This window comes from Erpetoichthys calabaricus, chromosome 8 (assembly GCF_900747795.2).
Source record: "Erpetoichthys calabaricus chromosome 8, fErpCal1.3, whole genome shotgun sequence".
Lineage (NCBI taxonomy): Eukaryota > Metazoa > Chordata > Cladistia > Polypteriformes > Polypteridae > Erpetoichthys > Erpetoichthys calabaricus.
The window spans coordinates 57,677,077-57,697,284 of record NC_041401.2 but is presented as its reverse complement, the minus strand read 5'-3'; the positions used below and the strand labels follow the sequence as shown (position 1 = coordinate 57,697,284).

General features: G+C 39.2%; 1 protein-coding gene across 1 annotated transcript in view; it reads right to left on the bottom strand.

The window, feature by feature from the left end:
- Window positions 1-20,208, bottom strand: part of zranb3 (zinc finger, RAN-binding domain containing 3) — a 346,469-nt gene that overhangs the window by 268,322 nt on the left and 57,939 nt on the right. The gene's annotated exons all lie outside the window — the stretch shown is intronic.

The following is a 20,208-nucleotide window of genomic DNA, read 5'->3' as shown; positions in this document are numbered from 1 at the left end:
GGACCTGGGTTCGATTCCCGGGTCCTCCCTGCGTGGAGTTTGCATGTTCTCCCCGTGTCTGCGTGGGTTTCCTCCAGGCGCTCCGGTTTCCTCCCACATTCCAAAGACATGCAGGTTAGGTGGATTGGTGATTCTAAATTGGCCCTAGTGTGTGCTTGGTGTGTGGGTGTGTTTGTGTGTGTCCTGCGGTGGGTTGGCACCCTGCCCAGGATTGTTTCCTGCCTTGTGCCCTGTGTTGGCTGGGATTGGCTCCAGCGGACCCCCGTGACCCTGTGTTCGGATTCAGCGGGTTGAAAAATGGATGGATGGATGGATCTTGTCATGTAAAATTATTCCATATACTGTAAAAATACAGGGCGGCACGGTGGCGCAGTGGGTAGCGCTGCTGCCTCGCAGTTGGGAGATCTGGGGACCTGGGTTCGATTCCCGGGTCCTCCCTGCGTGGAGTTTGCATGTTCTCCCCGTGTCTGCGTGGGTTTCCTCCGGGCGCTCCGGTTTCCTCCCACAGTCCAAAGACATGCAGGTTAGGTGGATTGGTGATTCTAAATTGGCCCTAGTGTGTGCTTGGTGTGTGGGTGTGTTTGTGTGTGTCCTGCGGTGGGTTGGCACCCTGCCCGGGATTGGTCCCTGCCTTGTGCCCTGTGTTGGCTGGGATTGGCTCCAGCAGACCCCCGTGACCCTGTGTTCGGATTCAGCGGGTTGGAAAATGGATGGATGGATGGATGTAAAAATACATAAAATGTGAAAAAATGTTTGGGTGATATTTTTCAACTTTACTTCTACACAGTTGACATTCAGAATGGTTAAATCAGAATACATTTTCAGTAATTGACAATAATTTACTAAATACACTAATGTATTTTTCTATGCATTATGCAAACAATACTCTAATTAAATATATGGAAATCATAAAATCGTAGCAGGTATACAATATTGTTATTTAAGGCATAAGAGCACATTTGAGAAATCTAAGAGGCAGATAAAGAATGATATGGTATGCTAGCGTTAAGACAAACACTTCAAGGCAGCAGTGTTCCACCATGCTGTCCCTAACAGTAAACAAGGTAACTTTATTTCAACCTAATGTGTGGTGCTCCAGTTCTACACTATATGCTTAACATTTATTCAGCATCAGTTCAGGAAGTACTTTTATCCATGAAGTACATGTAATATTTCAACATTTATGAGGGTGACTGCTTGAATATACTATAGCACACAATAAGATGAATTGTGAAAGTCAGTGGATAGACCACTAAATTCAAACAGACACGAAAAAGAATGCAAAGATGGCTGAGGACTGGGGAATGCCAGTTGAACAATGAACCTTCAAATGAAGTAAATATGTAGCTGTGTATTTTCCAGGTTCCCAAAATCAAGCAGCTACTGAGTTGGCAAGGTAGGATCCAGCATGAGTCAAATGCATAACAAAAGAATTTTCTAAGTCCAATAAAGTTTGTTTTAAAAGTTTAGTTAAAATTCAAAAAAGAAACAAATCACAAAAATTCAGAAGAAAGTTATTATGCAGAATCAAAGGAAAATAGTTAAAAAAAAAAAAGGTTTCTTCTAAAATCTTATGTTAAACTTCAGTTACTTTCCATATTTAAAGGCTGTGTTATTTCTCAATGGCAAACATACATAGGCTTCACTTAGTATATTCAATATGATCTGCACGTACGGTTTGAAACTGACCTCCATGCCTTACCAATTGCAAAGCAGATTATAAACTGGAATCAGTCTGCAGTCAGAGGGGAAAGAAATAATTAGAGTACCCTAAGTTCTTGTCTATAAGCCGCGGCTTATCTAAGGAAAAAAGTTGTGAAAATGAAAAAATAGAATATCGGCTTATACATAAGTCCGGCTTATACATCCATCGCGGGGGTTGCGTTCCAGAGCCACCCGCGAAATAAGAATATCCGCGAAGTAGAAACCATATGTTTATATGGTTATTTTTATATTGTCATGCTTGGGTCACAGATTTGCGCAGAAACACAGGAGGTTGTAGAGAGACAGGAACGTTATTCAAACACTGCAAACAAACATTTGTCTCTTTTTCAAAAGTTTAAACTGTGCTCCATGACAAGACAGAGATGACAGTTCCGCCTCACAATTAAAAGAATGCAAACATATCTTCCTCTTCAAAGGAGTGAAGCAAACAAATCAATATGTCTGTTTGGCTTTTAAGTATGCGAAGCACCGCGGCACAAAGCTGTTGAAGGCGGCAGCTCACACCCCCTCCGTCAGGAGCAGACAAAGAGAGAGAGAGGGAGAGTTTGTTTTTCAGTCAAAAATCAATACGTGCCCTTCGAGCTTTTAAGTATGCGAAGCACTGTGCAGCATGTCTTTTCAGGAATCAGCTTTACAAAAGATAGCAACGTGAAGATAATCTTTCAGCATTTTTAGACGAGCGTCCGTATCGTCTAGGTGTGCAAACAGCCCCCCTGCTCAATCCCCATACGTCAGGATCACAGATAGTCAGCGCAAGAGAGACAGAAAAGTAAGCCGGGTAGCTTCTCAGCCATCTGCCAATAGCGTCCCTTGTATGAAATCAACTGGGCAAACCAACTGAGGAAGCATGTACCAGAAATTAAAAGACCCATTGTCCGCAGAAATCCGCGATATATATTTAAATATGCTTACATATAAAATCACAATTTAAATGACCGCTACGCGCTCGTGTTGACTCGGCGACGCCCAGAGCAGAAAGAACGCGCTCCGGCCGCTCCAACCGCGCCATGCGGGGAGTGAGAGAGACGCCAATATCTCACACTCTCTCCCCCCTTAAAGAAATTAAATGGGCGCGAGTGAGACCACTGACCTCCCTCCCTTCTATTAGTTATAGGTTATAGTACGTTCGGCTTATCCATGAGTCCGGCTTATCTATGATACGATTTTATTTTAAAAATTCGTATGATTTTTGGTCTCCGGCTAATACATGAGTCCGGCTTATAGACAAGAACTTAGGGTATTTAATTTATAATTTAGCTTGTGGTGTTTACAGAACCTCCCATTGACTATGTGTTAATAAATAGGTATACATTCTAACATAAGTAAGAAAATACTTCTATCAATTTACCATAACCTAGCTAACAAACAAATGGCTATTACAAACCAATTTAAACATTTTAGATTCTACCTTCCAGCAAACCTATGAAACACACTACCTCATACAAATATACATGCAAATGAATTGCATTGCACTCCAAAGTGAAATTAAACTCTTATACTTATTTGAAAATTTCAATTTAAAGTGTCAGCCTAACAGTTAAGTGTTTAAAAGTGTAAGTGAAACTTGAATGTGTAGTTCTCCATGCTATGCAACCTGTCTTTAAAACCAAACAATTCAAATACAAAGGAGTGACATAATGACCTGGGACACTTGTATATCCTGTCTGAACTGGTCTACTCTCTGATTCAAGACATTATATACTGCTGTCAGATGTCTGTGATGTGGAAGATGATTACACTTTTTTAATTGATTGTGAAACTGGCACATTAAAACATTTTGCAAGTACTATCCAATCACAGCCAATGATAATTTATTAGCATGGTCTCCCATTAAATTTACTAAATTAATTTTTGGATTAAATTTTTTTTTATCAAATGTTGCTTATTGAATTTAAAAATAATGTTTCCTGGCCAACACACTAACACTAAGTAAAATTACAGGACACTGCAAAGTTTATATTTTATTCATGTGACAAACAATCATGTATGCTCATGTCAGAAATGATTGGAGGCAAAGGAAGAAAAATGCCTCCAAATTACAGAATTTTGCCCCTTTAAAAACAAGAACATGGACCATAAATACTATTAAATGTATGAATAATATTAATAATGTAACATTTATGTAGTAAGTGTGTGTATGTGCCAGTTTACCTGTTGACTCTTTTTTTTCTTCTTATCATATTTCTGTTAACCATCTCAGGTGGGGAATAGTGGGTGCGTGTTTATTTTTGTTCCTACAAAGCCGAAAAATCAGTTGGTTTCCTTTAACTGTATCTTTTTAATTTTATCAATAAAATTGATCATAAAATAATAAAAATCTTATGTATGATTATTATCATCACACAACCACCAGAAACAAACAAAGGCAAGTAAGTGAATGCAAAGAAACAACCGTGCCTTAGTACTACTAAGTTAAATCTAAAGGGTAAATGAACTCTAACATTTGACATCTTCATAACACCCAATTCCACTTTTTCTTTTTTATATTAGTTTATGTGCATACAGAATCATGTTTCTCTTTTTGATTTAATTCTTGCTCTGTGCCAAACATCGTTATGCTCATTGACAAAGTGCATACAGTAACTTTCTCTGCATTTTGCTCTCAGAGTCTGCATTCTTAAAGGTATAGTATGAGGATCCACATTCAGACCACAGGGTAAGCGCCTCCTGCTGGCCTCACCAGGTGAGTGCTCTTTCTTCGAAAGCTAACAATAAACACTGTTAATAGTGTGTTGAAAAATGCCACTTTTCAGCAAATGTTTAGTTTTATCTTCAGTCTGTCTAGTACACATACTCTGTTCATTTAGTAATAAAGTACTTTCTCTAATGAGAACTTATCAAAATAAGAAATATGTAAAATATTATGATAGCACAGTAAAATAGCAAAAAAACAAAAAAGTTATTAATTTCTCTTGTCATCAAATATGTCTCCTCACAGTGTTTCTGGTCTGGGACATCATAAATTAAGTTTTCCATCCTTGTTGTTTTCTCTTGGTTACTGCTTATGTGGAATAGTGGAAAGTACAAGTTTTTCTGGAAGGGGAGCAACAGCAGCAATGCTGGGGTTGATGTATTTGTATCAGAAAAAACAGGCAGACAAAATGGTGGACGTGAAGAGAGTGTGACAATGTGGTTCGGATCCACTTTTGTTTTGGGAGCCTCTTGAACCCAATACAATAGATAGTCATGATTGGGATGAGCCAATAAATTACTAATTGACAGAGTCGGGTTCAAGAGGCTCCCAAAATGTAAGTTTGAGCATGGAGTCAACCCGTACCATCACATTTGGCAACGGTGGGATGAGCTGGTGATGAGGACTGAAGAACTGAACAAAGGGGCAGCAAGTGGGATTGGTGCTTAACTTTTTAAAGAACCCACGAATGCAAGCCTGAAGAGGACATTTTAAGTACTGAACTTTTTAATGGACATTTATCTTGGGATCCGAGAGACTGTGTTTGTGTGTTTGTGGAGGGATGGAGAGTTAAGGCGGGTGTTGGAGTCACGTGATCATCTCCCCTCCCATTCACCTCATTTCATTCACTTCAATTCACTCCGAGCTGAGCTTCGCAGCTGGCGCGGTCTTGCCGTTCTTTTCCTAGTGTTTAGTCCTTTCTCCTTCACTGATTTACTGTTTAGCAGACGCGTTACTCACTGAATAGTATTTTTTCCTTTAGTGTTTCTTAGTGTTTAGTAGACGTGGTGTGCGAAAGGAGAGTTGGGATCCGAGAGACTGTCTTTGTGTGTTTGTGGAGGGATGGAGAGTTAAGGGGGGTGGGGGAGTCACGTGATCATTTCCCCTCCCATTCACCTCATTTCATTCAGTTCATTTCGCTCCGAGCTGAGCTCCGCAGCTGACGCGGTCTTGCCGTTCTTGATTTGCTTTTCACATGGCCAACTATACGTTGCATGCTCAAGAGTAAACTCAGCGCACAGCTTGGTCATATTACAACCGGAGGGACAAACTGACAACATGGTATATAAAGAGATCCTTAACAAATAATTATTGGTATATTTTCCCTCAGTTTATTATTTAAAATTTTAAAGCAGTACTTCGCCGCTGCGAAGTGCGGGTGTTTTGCTAGTTTATTATTAGTTTTAATTGTCATTTTAAGGTTCTTGTTTCTTAATGTCCTGGTTTTTAAAGAGGGCTTGGGTTGGTTTTAAGAATAGGTTGTTTTAGTGTTTTGTTATTTATTTGGCTTTGGTTTTAGTGCAGGGCCTCAGCACAGACATGGACTGCCAGTTGTACAGGGTTGGGAGAAGGTTGGAGCCTTCCCGTGCAACAGGGGTCTTATGGATGGGGGTATGAAGAGCGGTCCATGAGGCATTGGTTGCTTTCTGAATAAATAAATAATGGACACGCTCACACTGGGGAGTGGAGCAGGTGAAAGCGACTGTCTGAGAAGACAGCTCGTCTCAAGGTTGGTGTGAGACAGTCAGCCGACCATGCACTGCCTTTCCAGCATGTGCAAATAATCTAATTATCTCATTATCATCCCCACTGATTTGTTCAGAGGAGGTGGCGCTCTCTCCAGGGATCCGAGGTACACCGAAGTGAGCCAGAAGGAAGACAAGAGGAAAATCTACCCCAAGTGTTCTGAATGATGCCATCTGAAGCAGCCAAGACAGGGTTTGAGTTTGAGAGAGCCGCAGCTACTGAAGTCTCAGTCAGCTGAGCGAGCTACAGAGACTGTGATGGAGTTGTGCTGGGCTCGTCCAGGAGTGATGGTTTTTTTATTGTCGTGTTAAATCATGTTTTTTTAATCTCACAGATTTCCACTCTTTTATTGGATTATTTATTTATTGATATTTGAAAGCACTGCACTTTTGATCACTGTTTTGGACGGCTTTTAATAAAAGTACTATTGCACTTTTATACCTACCCATTGCTTTCTGTGTGTGTGTGTCCTCATCTGCCAAGCTCATCCGGTCATGACTATCAACAGTAATGGGTTCAAGAGGCTCCCAGAACAGAGTGGAAGTGTGGAGCCGGCCTACACCATCACAGAGGGTCAATGAACATGTTGTTGCGGTTAAGATTATTGTTGGTAAATGACTGATAAATATAGTCTTATCATGCTGGCAGAAGCAATGAAGAGAAACATTAGTTTTTTGACAGGTTGAAGGAGGTGACTTCTGGGGTGCCTCAGTAAGGGAAGTAATTATAATGGGTAATGACTTGAGTGGGCATGTTGAAGTCAGTGCTGTTAGTTCTGAGGGACCTCATGGAGGTTTAATCTGCAATATCTGAATTGCGAGGGTTAAAAGATTTTGGAGTTTGGTGATGGTATGGAAATTGCTCTGTGCTTAAGATGTAGAAAAACCATGTTGGTGACCTATGAATCTGGTGGTGTAAGGAGCACAATAGGCCATTCGACGGTGATAGCAAAAAATGAGAAGGTAATCCCAGGAAAAGGTTGTGTATCAAAACAATTGCCAGGATATAGGAAATCTCTTAATCTGAGGTGTGAAGTATATGGGTATTTACCAAAAAGAAGGTCTGGAAGTTGAAGATGTACAATGTGAGATGTAAATGTGCTGTAACACTGGTAACAAGAACAAATGAAGTTGGTTGTAAATGGCAAGTGGAAAGTAATGAAAAATGTCTGTTTGAAAACAAAAGAATACATCTACTGTTTGACAAAGGGTCTACCAAGGCAAAATAAAACACTGTGGAGGAATGTTGAGGCAGAGATTGCAATTAAGGAAAGGAGGAGATGCTATAAAGTGCCAGAAAAGAAAAGGCAGAAATTTAAAAGGTGATCTGTAGGGAAGCATAGTGAAATACTAGAAAAGCAGTTGAAAAACAGTAAGAAGCAAAGAGACATGATTTTGCCAATGAAATTCTGTACAAAATGAGGAAGAAGAGTGGAATGTGTTCATGACCTAGTAGTAGAAGGCAAAAAAGACAGCATACAGTAGGTGTATACTGCTGGGAAAATTCTAAAGGGGAGATTGTAATTAAAAATGAAGGATTCACAGTAATTATATTAAGGCTACATGGAAGTAGTATGTCCAGGTGTTTAATGGGGAGCACAAATAGGATAATGTTTGTTGTGAGAAAATAGATGATCCAAAAAGATACTGAAATGAAAATGTACCTTTGAAGTGAAAAGACTCAAGTAAATGCAGGAAAGGCCAATGTGATAGCTGCAGACAAATAAGCAGGAAATATGGAAAAGGTTGGTGCATGGCCAGGTGTTGGAAGCAACTTAATACAATGGATTGGTTGTCGCAAGTGGTGTGACTTGTAGTCTGCTTAGGGCAAGTACAACCTTTTTATAGACAATGAGCAATAGGGTTGCAGAATGTCGATGTAGTGTTAATTTAGATATCAGCAGTGGAGGTGTTTTGGAAGAAGTAGGGAATCTCTGTTACTTATTCGACATATTGAGTGTTGATGGAGGTGCAGACACGTAAGATAAAACTGAACAAATTTTAAAGTACAAGAAGAGTAACCTATATATTAGTACCATGGCTGGATGAAAAGTAGTGCGAAAACAGGTAGATAGAATATGCAGGCAAGCAGCCAGTCAAGGGATAAAAACATGAAGAAAATAAATTCAAAACAAGTTCAAATAAGTGCTGTCTATGTAGAGTTTTTATGTTATCGCTGCTTTTACAAAGATTTTTTTTCATACACTCAACTCTCCTCCCTCTTCCGAAAACATGCATGTTCAGTTAAAGGAAAAACTCTAAATTTGGTCTGTATTTATACATGAGGACCCGTGCATGAGTGTATCATATACTGGATTAGCTTTCTCTTCAGGGATGTCTCACTGTGAAAAGGAAAGCCACTACAGACCCTGAATTGCATTAAGTGTGTCTAAAACATAGATTTAATCAGTATTTGCAACTTTTCTTCCTTGCTAGACCAATAACACTATATACTGCAGGGAGGAAAAAATGTAAAATTTTCCAAATGTAATAATGTTATTTACCACCTAAAAAGTATTTTTAAATTCTTGACATTATTGACTAATAGACTTAGAAAAAGGAAAACACAGCTAAACATTAAAACTAGCAATAACACTTAGAAACTCTTGAAAAGCCTCCTAGCTGGTGTTATCACACTAATTAGTTTTTGCCACTCTCATGTACACTAGCAAATTGGAAACTCGGTATGGTTCCCCAAAAAAGCACCATCTCAGAATAGCATCTCCATGTAGAATAGACAAGCTAAGTTTGAATTAGTAAGCAGTTATGTTTCTCTGACACAATATTCTAGCTGTTGTCAAATGTTTCCTGAAAAAAAAATGCCAAGGTCACACATTTAACATGAATATAAATTTGAGTAAAACATCATACAGGGCTGTTTGGCAGTTCATTTTTAATATTACAGTTACTTGTGCTATATATTTATGATGATGAAATACAGAACAATGGATGCAAGAAATTTGTAGTCAAGACTGAACAAGGCACGAATTTTTAGTTTTTATTTAACACCCAATTTATATTCTTTCTGGTAAAATGTAACTTTATCACAAGTAATATAATTTCTATTTTTATGTGTAATTGCAGAAAAATAGAACCTTTATGAAAAATATATATTATTTGAATTTGCAATAATATTTTTTTTCACACTAAAGTATAATGTATACAAACAATTACTGTATGTACAATATGCAGGAAGTGTTTAATTAAATTTGTATTTTTATTTCTAGGTAGAAGGTACACATTTTGACTGTTTTTCTACATATATACCTTGAACAGTATTATATTGGCACAATATTTCATTATCCAAATATACATGACCTATAATTGTGTCGTTTTATACTATATAATACACAATCACCAACACTTATTAAAATATTTTATATATATATATATATATATATATGTTTATAGAGTGGCGGGCGGCTGAGGGCGGTGCCCAGCTGGGACGCCTGGAAGGACCGGGAGAGGGACTACGCCTCCTCCGGACCAAGTAGAGGGTAGCCGCCCTGGTTTGTATGGGGACCATGGGAATGGAGTATGGAAGCTCAACCCTATAGGGGCCCGTGGTCACCGCCAGGGGGTGCCTGGATGCCTGTGAAGCCCTGGATGTCACCCTCTCGAGTCCTTTAACAGGTCCTTTACCGCCTCCACTCCTCTCCACCAAGCTAAGTCCTCTTCCTCCCGACTGCAGCCAACGAATGGAAGGAGGCGGTCCCTTTTAAGTCCACCTGAACATGCTCCAAGTGCCTCCTGAAGAGGTTCCTGCGGCACTTCCTGGTGTGGCGGAAGTGCCGCACGAGCACCCGGAAGCACTCTGGGTGTCCCTGGTAATCGTTCCGCCAGCACCTCCGGGTGTGGTGGAAGTACTGACATCTAGGGCTTCACGGGCGTCCGGTGCCCCCTGGCGGAGACCACGGGCCCCTATAGGGGTGAGCTTCCATGCTCCATTCCCGTGGCCCCCATACAAACCAGGGCGGCTGCCCTCTTGTGGTCTGGAGGAGGCGTTGTCCCTCTCCCGGTCCTTCCAGGTGTCCCGGCTGGGCACCGCATCCCAGCAATATATATTATATTTATTTTATCATAAGTGGAATAGTTTTTAAAGCTAATGCCTTCATAAACAAGTTTTCAGTGGCCAATCCTGAAGACTGCAGTGCTATGCGCTCCCAGTTACTTTGTCTACTTTGCCTGCATGTACACAAACCCCCAGCGTTAGTATGAAAGATGAATTGCCTCTATCTTCCAACTCCATGAGAAGACTCAAGGCCTGGGTCCACATCTGAGGCTTTCTGGAGGCCATGCAAATGGGCTGAACGACACTCAAGGTATTACCAATCCCTCCCTATGATGTGCTTGTCCATCCAAGGAACATGTCCCTCTAAGGTCTGGTCTCAGGGGCACTGCAATATAAAAATGACCCAGGGGCACTGCAATATAAAAATGACTTACAGTGGTGATGATGTACAGCATTACATCAACACGTTGAAAAGAAAATTGGCACAAGTCATGTATTCAAGGTAGGAGAATTTCAGCGCATGACTGAGGGAATTGTACTTAATATAGAATAAATTATAGAAAAAAAAGCCACAACACACTTGTTATTGCCACTTTTAGCTCATTATGGCAGGAAATACAGTAGATTTGTGCGTACAATAATGTAAAAATCACACAACAAAGGTAGTTTTATAAGAGTTCTGAAATAAAAGATTAATGTAAAACTTGATGGATTTTTGACAGTAAGCCTTAAAGTTTGGACAAAAGTTTAAAAAAATAAATAAATAAAAAAAGAGAGATTTTAACAGTTAAAGCACCTAGATTTTATGACATTCATTAAATATTACCCTTAGTATGTTTTTTATACAGCTAATGATGTAAAATTAATCTTTCAACAGCAAATGTTATAAACCTAAGACTATTCTCTGACAAATCATAATTTGAAAGCATGTCAGAAACACAGCTTTAAAGAGCTTGTTTAAATGTAAATATCCTTAATTCACTAATTCAGCATCGCAAACATAACAATGATTGAATTTTTATTTTTAGCATTGATTTTAAAAAGTATTTTTCAATTTTTGGAGAGAAAATATCAGAATAAAATCAGAATGTGCACATGGTAGAATAATTCAGGTAATCCACAATGATATACTTTTTCAGAAATCCTATTCTGAAATCCCCCTAAAATTACAACTCCATCATTTGCTTTTACACTGGTGGAATTCACATGTCTATCACACAATAAACATTCAAGCCCTGTATTACATTTTTCTATTTTTGAATCCCAATACTAGCAACAACAGCTTATTTTGTGCTGATGTGGGCACATGATATTTTCTTGTCACCATGACAAGAAATAAATAACCTTGTGATATTTAGAAGCTCAAAATTAGTGTTTGAAATAAATACATTATCTTCCACCATCAAGCAGTGGGAACATCAATGCTAAAATTACATGTGCCAAATAACAAAACAATCCTGGAAAACACTGTAAAAGCAAATAACATCTTAAAAGAATTTGGATTGTTTAACCAAATCCCCATCAGTTTCAATTATCCAATATCATTCACTTATGTTATGCAGGTGGGTTTATGGTAGTCACAAAACAGAAGAAAGCAGTGCACAGAATGATTGATTACAATTGGGTTGACACACATGGTCCTCCTAAAAAAAGCAACTTTTATGTCTCTTCTTCTAACTCTACGAGGAACACCATGCAGAAACATGTAAAGAAAATAACAGTTTGTCATTGTTTTTATTTGATACATATTATATAGCCTAGAGATATTTGTTTGTTTGATAACAAAATGTTTTTATTTAAATGTCTATACTATATTAAAGAAAAAATTCTTTTTAATTTACTATGTTGTAATAATGTAGTCTTTGTTGTTACAGCACACTAACAATATCGTCGGTTTCTTGTACAGCTCTGAGCGGTCCCTGAGAGAAAATGCCTAGACCCGCCCCTTCCTGGCCCAGACCATAACACTACAATCCCTGAAGCCTAAAAAATAAACTTGTAATCTCAGGCCACCTTAAAGTCCCTCGTACCTGGGTATATAATATATCGTCATTTGGAACACATACATTTTATGTGTGTTCCGTGTCTACAATGATCTGTGTAAAAGTAGGCCTACATGTGCAATGCTAGTTCAGTATGCGAATGACTTTAGCTGCAGGTGGAAGCTCCTGTCGCACTTTACGCAACTGTTGTTACGGTTCTGTCTTTGTCTAGAAACGACTCCATAAGCTTTATAACCTTAGTCTCAAAAAATCTTTCTCCAATGGGACGACTAGGATCTTTTCCTGAATAAGGAATGGCACTGCACATGTACTTTGTCAGCAAGCCCATGTCGATCAAACACATGAAGCTCTGCAGTCTACTTGTGACTTTATGCAATAGGAAGAGAAGTAAATAAATCAAGGTAAATAACATTCGATCCGGCATTTATGTAAATAATATAGAAATGTTTTTTACATAAAGACTATCACAAAACATAACCACAAGCAGGACTTTGCACAATAACTTGGCGAGCTCTGTAGGCCCTCCTGTTTTGTTGAAGGACATGCGTGTGGCAGATTCACTGACAGGATGATGCCCACCTTCTTGCTGCATCCAAATGGTGCCATCTTTCGCCTTCACGCCAGTTGCAGCTGCATTGTTCTGATGTGCGAGTGGATGTTTCTTGCAGGGAGGGCTTCTGTTCCCTTTCTCCAATGTAGGACCCTTCTCATTTGAGTTCACCTCTGTTAAAGCACATCTTTATTTGAAAACTAACAGTGTCAGATCAGGGGGAGTGTGAATGTGACTGAGAGAATAAAAGTGAATAAAAAAAAAAAACAAAATGCTAACTTTTACAATTACCATAAACTTACACTGGCTGTTACAGACTCAAATAAATCAAATGTATGTTTTTATTCTGTAATAAATAGCCACTCACTACTCAAAACAGTTAATGCATGAAAGCCCTGGTGGATCAAACGCACCACCTCTCGACTTGGAGACAGCAGTTCTTACTTCTACACCTGCCAAGCAGACATACGAGTATATGTGGGTGTGTGTGTCATACCCTATCCCAATTTCTTTTACTCTGGTTAAATCCTTGAAAAAAAGCACGCTTGTTTTGTTATATGTGTGTCTTTTGTGAAAGTGTTTATTTGATACTAGCAAAATACCTGCGCTTCGCAGCGGCAAAGTACTGGTTTAAAATTTTAATTAATAAACTGAGGGAAAATTTACCAATAATTATTTGTTAAGGATCTCTTTGTATACCATGCTGTCAGTTCGCCCCTCCGGTTGTAATATGACCAAGCTGTGCGCTGAGTTTACTCTTGAGCATGCAACGTATAGTTGGCCATGTGAAAAGCAAATCAAGAACGGCAAGACCGCGTCAGCTGCGGAGCTCAGTGGAGCTCAGCTCGGAGCGAAATGAAGTGAATGAAATGAGGTGAATGGGAGGGGAGATGATCACATGATTCCCCCACCCCCCCTTAACTCTCCATCCCTCCACAAACACACAAACACAGTCTCTCAGATCCCAACTCTCCTTTATATATATAGATTTGGACTTCAGTCTTCACACATTATACACTTCACGTCAACATTTGGCCAATTATTAGTAGAACAGGAAAAAAGTTTCTGTTTTAGGTATGTGTTCAACATTTCTTGCCACGCATTTCCTGTCATCCTACTGTGGTATATTCAGACCCGGACACAGACAGGCAGACACCAAATGTCCCCAAACACACACGTTTATTCTTCAGCTCTCTGCACAACACAATCACAGTGCATTAATCACCAATAATACAGTCCTTTAGACTTCCTTCTGCTGCCTCTGGTCCTCCCTTTGCAAGCTTCGTCCTCCTCCTCCCGACTCTGGCTCTCCAAATGGAGTGAGGCAGCTTCTCTTATAGCACACCCGGAAGTACTCCAGGTGCCCCACAATTAACATCCGGCAGCACTTCCGGGTGTGGCGGAAGTGCAGCATGTGTATCCAGCTCCTCTTCTATCAGCACTTCCGGGTGTGGCGAAAGTGCTGCAGACCACAGTTCCGGAGCTATCCAGGCGCCCCCTGGCAGTGGCCACGTCCCCCCACAGGGTTGAGCTTCCAAGCTCCGTGGCCCCCATGTAATCCAGGGAGGCTGCCCTCTTGCGTTCTGGGGAATATACTGCCCCTTTCTCTGTCCTTCCCTTCTCTCGGCGTCCCGGTGGGGCAACGTCCCCAGACGTCTGTCTACTACATTTACACAAATCGTTGCAGACACAGAACACACATGAAATGTATGTGTTCCAAATAGCAATATATTATTTACCCTATACAGTTCAAGGCACCTCACACCCAGATAAACAGACTTGAACTGGGAGTAATTTGAGTATGACTAAAGCTGCGTCGGTGGGTGGGGGATTGGATAGCAGGCTGCCTGCTGCCGGTGCTGATCGACACATTTGCAAAACAAAAAAGATGCTGATGAGGAGATGACAGGGAATTTAAGGTGGCCCAGGATTACAAGTTTTTTTGTAGGCTTCAGGGATTCTAGTGTTAATAAGCAGGCAGCTTGACTGAGGTCAAATTGGCAACAAAACTGGGATAAAGATAAGAAAGAACGACATCTATATGAAATTCAGAAGATTGTGAAACAGCAAAGTAGGAGATAGAAACAGGAGGGAGGAAATCAAAATGACAAAATTACATCTTGGGCACACAGGGTTAAACCATTCATCGTTTAGAATTAACAAACACAATGCAGGGTTATGTAGAAGATGTTTTTTTCCTGAAACAGTAAAGCATATATTATTGGAGTATACTGCATATAAGGGGCAAAGAATACATCTTTTTGAAAAAATTAAATGTATGGGATGAGAGGTTATTACAACAGAAAGTATATTAGGACAGTGTTGGCAATTTAGTGTCTCAAAATGCTTATTCGAACATTTAAAAAATGTTGGGACTTTTTGATATTATTTGAGTTTATTTTTTATCCCCCAATAAAGTGTGCTTCCTGGGTCTCTGCACCACACACCAATTCAGTAGGTGCCGGTAGTGCACCATTTACGTTGGTCTACCAACTACCATAAAAACTCATAAGTTAAAAAAGAGAGAGGTTATCTGTTGGACTCTGATTGCACAGAAGGTAAAGTACATTGCTGCGTGATTTTTTTTCGTTTCATTTGGAGAAAAGATTATTAAATGGGGTTTTGCCAGCTTGATTCCCCAACATTTTGTACTTGTGTCTTATGACTTATTTACACATGCTTTAGACTGGGGCAGTTCAATAAGTTTCCAAGTTTCACTGTCACCTAAGAAAGGACAAAATTTCTCTTTTTATCTTTAAAAACTGTTCACATGGACTTAAAGCCTAATTACATTAGCAAGACCAAGGCTTTTTAAATACTTTTATTACCATACAATATGAAAGTTGCACATTAAGGCAGCTGATCCACCAGCTTTCTGGCTACTGTTTGTAGGAAAGTGTGATTTCTTTGAATTTAAACTCTTTATAGAAAATGAAAGTGCAGTGTTTACCAGCCCGTATGTCACACCCACCTCCTTAGATTCATTCACTTGTTTAACAAAGCTATCCTCTGTTATAAGCTCTGTGAGTCAAGGACATCTGTGTTAACATGCAGCTTACCAGGACAGTGCTAAACTGAAAAATGAAAAGGCTGCAATTGAAAAAAACATTTGATAAGCCTTAAATTAGTGTTATTGTCTATAAAGCCATTGTCTTTGTCAATGGGTGGGCCTCTCTGGCAGTGTCTTAAATTGGTTTGAATCCTACCTGGCGGGGAGAAAATTCTTTGTTAGTTATGGTAATTACAACTCAAAGACACATGATATCCTATATGGTGTTCCACAAGGCTCTATCCTGGGTCCGCTGCTCTTCTCAATCTACATGCTTCCGTTAGGTCAGATTATCTCAGGGCACAACGTGAGCTCCCACAGCTATGCTGATGACACACAGCTGTATTTATCAATAGCACCTGATGACCCCGATTCTCTTGATTCACTAACAGAATATCTTACTTGTATATCTGAATGGATGAATAGTAATTTTCTCAAGCTAAATAAAGAGAAAACTGAAATTTTAGTAATTGGCAATAACGGATACAATGAGGTTATCAGAAATAATCTCGATGCATTAGGATTAAAAGTCAAGACAGAGGTAAAAAACTTTAGGGGTAACTGTTGACTGTAACCTGAATTTTAAATCGCACATTCATCAGACCACTAGGACAGCATTTGTTCACTTAAGAAACATAGCAAAAGTTAGACCTCTTGTATCACTGAAAGATGCTGAGAAATTAGTTCACGCTTTTGTTTTCAGTCGACTAGATTACTGTAACGCACTCCTCTCAGGACTACCCAAAAAAGACATAAATCCTTTGCAACTAGTGCAGAATGCAGCTGCTAGAATCCTAACTAGGAAAAGAAAATCCGAGCACATTTCTCCAGTTTTGATGTCACTACACTGGTTACCTGTGTCATTCAGAATTGACTTTAAAATTATGCTTATGGTAAGCCTTAAATAATCTCGCTCCATATTATATATCGGAATGTTTGACACCCTATATTCCAAATCGTAACCTTAGATCCTCAAATGAGTGTCTCCTTAGAATTCCAAGAGCAAAACTTAAAAGAAGTGGTGAGGCGGCCTTCTGCTGTTATGCACCTAAAATCTGGAATAGCCTGCCAATTGGAATTCGCCAGGCTAATACAGTGGAGCACTTTAAAAAACTGCTGAAAACACATTATTTTAACATGGCCTTCTCATAACTTCACTTTAATTTAATCCTGATACTCTGTATATTCAATTCATAATAATAACTATTCATGGTGGCTCTAAAATCCATACTAACCCCTACTCTCTCTTCTGTTTCTTTTTCCGGTTTCTTTGTGGTGGCTGCCTGCGCTACCACCATCTACTCAAAGCATCATGATGTTCCAACACTGATGGATACCATCATCATCAAGTCCTTCCGTGAGAACCCGAAATACAAAGAGGACTGTATCATTTATGTGAGGTAGAATGCCCAGAGGGGACTGGACGGTCTCATGGTCTGGAACCCCTGCAGATTTTATTTTTTTCTCCAGCCGTCTGGAGTTTTTTTTTTGTTTTTTCTGTCCTCCCTGGCCATTGGACCTTACTCTTATTCTATGTTAATTAATGCTGTCTTATTTTAATTCTTACTTTATCTTTTATTTTTCTTTTCTTCATTATGTAAAGCACTTTGAGCTACATTTTTTGTATGAAAATGTGCTATATAAATAAATGTTGTTGTTGCTGTTGTATTGTAACGGTGCACAATCAATAATTAATGTAAAACTGCATACACAAAGGTAATTTGTTTTAATTACCCCTTTTTATTGAAACACATTCTTTTCAACATTTGAATAACTGTTTCTCCTAGGTAATAATTCATGTCTTAAATGCATCTTCCTGTTAATCAAAAACCTGGCTGATGTCCGTCTGCAAAATGAAATTCTTCTAAAGGTCTTTTTTTTAATCTTTAAAATGCTTTTCCACAAGCATCAGTCTAAACAATAGTGTGATTTATTGTCCCTTTGCCAAATTACTTAAAGAGACAGCATACACAGCAAAATTAGGTACAAATCACCTGTAATAACCAGTCAATCCTAAGAAAGCTCAAACTTGCTTCTGTGCTTTCTTGGTGAGAATACACAGGTACCTTATCGTTTTTTTTCCTTTGAGGCTTGATCAGATCTATACCTATGGTGTAACCTATGCAATAGGTTTCTGACATACCTGATTTACATTTTTTTAATTAGAAATTAAAATAACATCCTTTACACAATCCAGCATTGTCAGAAGGCATGTTAAATGGCAATTCCAGCCATTGCAAAGAATTACAACATTATCAAAACAAGCATCAGAATTTTCAGTGTGAGAGTCTAATATCTGATTCATCATTCACTGAAGTGTAAGGAGTGCACCATGAATCTGAGATGGAAGCCTTACAAATTTGTACAAACCATCTGGGGTGGAGAATGGAGTCTTTAAAACTACTGGTTTCTTTGTGAGGCACCTGTCAGTATCTCTTAGTTAGATCATAGGCATTTAAGACACCTGACCCAGTTTTTCCAACAGCTCAGCTATAAAAGACATCAGATATGCAAAAATTACATGAACTTTATTCAAACATCCAAAACCTACACAAAAATGTATCTTTCTGACTGGTTTTCAGAACATTACAATTGGACTACTATATTCACATCTACTTTCATGAATTACACCCAATTCACGCACTTCTTTTTACTCCTGACAAATGACTGCCCTTTGAGATCAAGAATCCTATATGGGTGGATGTGAATCTTGACACTAGGCTCCACTGTTACTGTATTTTATGTTCATTACGACTGGATTTTCCAGGCAAAGATGAATATATATTCTGGCTCTTTTCGATAAGTGTGCAGAACTGACTCTTCTGTTTATCAATTAAATCATCCCCTGTGGACACTTCAGGTTCATCAGAAAGAGCAGTTGCACCAACAAATATTTGCTTGAACTGGTTTATGTTGTCCAAGTATTTTAAACTTATGTTGTCCAAGTATTTTAACTTATAATTAAGAGGATTTATTCATTCCTTGACAATCATAGGACCTTGTCATTCCATTAAAAAGACCCAACAGTCCCTGGAGTTGCTTGGATAAAAAGCAATTCAAATAAACTTAAACCCATTGATATTCTATTTATGGGGCTGGTGTGGAATGAGTCACTTTTGGACTGGATAGTGAAGGTCCTGGCCCGCTTTATGGTTATTTTTGGAAGCCTCAACCATTTCCACCACGTGTGAGACTCCAGTTGACAATAATGCCATCCTTAGTGGGGGGGCTTCCTGGAATTTAGACCCTGATTTTCTTAGACTTCTTCATACTGCCATCATATGATGTCTAGAGTCAAGTCCTGGATCTTTGATAACCCAGATCCCTACACCACCTGATACACTATATGATATGCGTGGATAACCCATACTAAACTTCAAGTTTGACCAACCCTGACCCCCAAAGTACGGTGAACTTGGAAAACTCCAAAGGGGAAAACAGACAGAATACTCCAACTCAATTAATAACATCTTTAACAGAGGGGGGCTAAGCCCCTAAAAAGTACAATGGTTAAGCTATTCCTGGTTCACAACAAGTAAATTCTAATTGTTTTCGAATTTTTAAACTTATTTTAAGTTGCATATTGGTTAGAGACATTTTAGAAGATAATCAACGTAAACAATGCCAGAATAAGAACATCAGGGGGGTATTTTCCGTACGTCGCTTAAATCATCCGAGATCAGATGCCTCATCTTGGATGAGTTAATGCCAGTGAAACTCATCCGGGATAAGTCGGTTTTTCAAACGCAGCCGTGTAGTAGATTAGTCTAGCTGGATCTAATCATCTGAGATGAATGCGCGCGCCTATGCTGATTGAAAAGGCCATATATATTGAGTCTAGAAAACTTGATCAGCAAGTCCTTGATAGGCTGTAACAAAATGACGAAAGAACGGGCACATTTTTTTTTTTCCACACAAGTGGAGCAAGACCTTTCATTCGAAGGACATGAAGAATTTCAAGATTTAATATGCACAAGGGGTAACACTGCAAAAGCAGCCCAAACCAGAACAGATAGCTGGCAAAAAGTGGCCGACAAATTAAATGCGTGTGCATTGTACTTAATGAAAGCAGCGTTTCATTTCCTATGTGTCAGATTAATTATTATTTAATATGCCATAATTCCAGATCAAACGTGAGCACAAGGAGAACACGGGAGCAGGTTAAAGTGAAGTACAAGAATATACTTAAAACTGGTAAATATTGGTATATAATTATTTAAAGAATTGATGACATAAAGAACCATATATAATGCAAAGAACATTAATTTTAAAGCTAATAAGAAGGCAGACAAGCAAAAAACAGGTGGAGGTCCACACGGTTCAGACCTAACCCCTGCAGAAGAGTTGGCTCTCCAGCAAAATGCCCATCGCCCTGTTTCTGAGGGCATTCCAGGGGGAAGCTCCTCCTCAGAACCAGTGGCAGGAGGCAGTG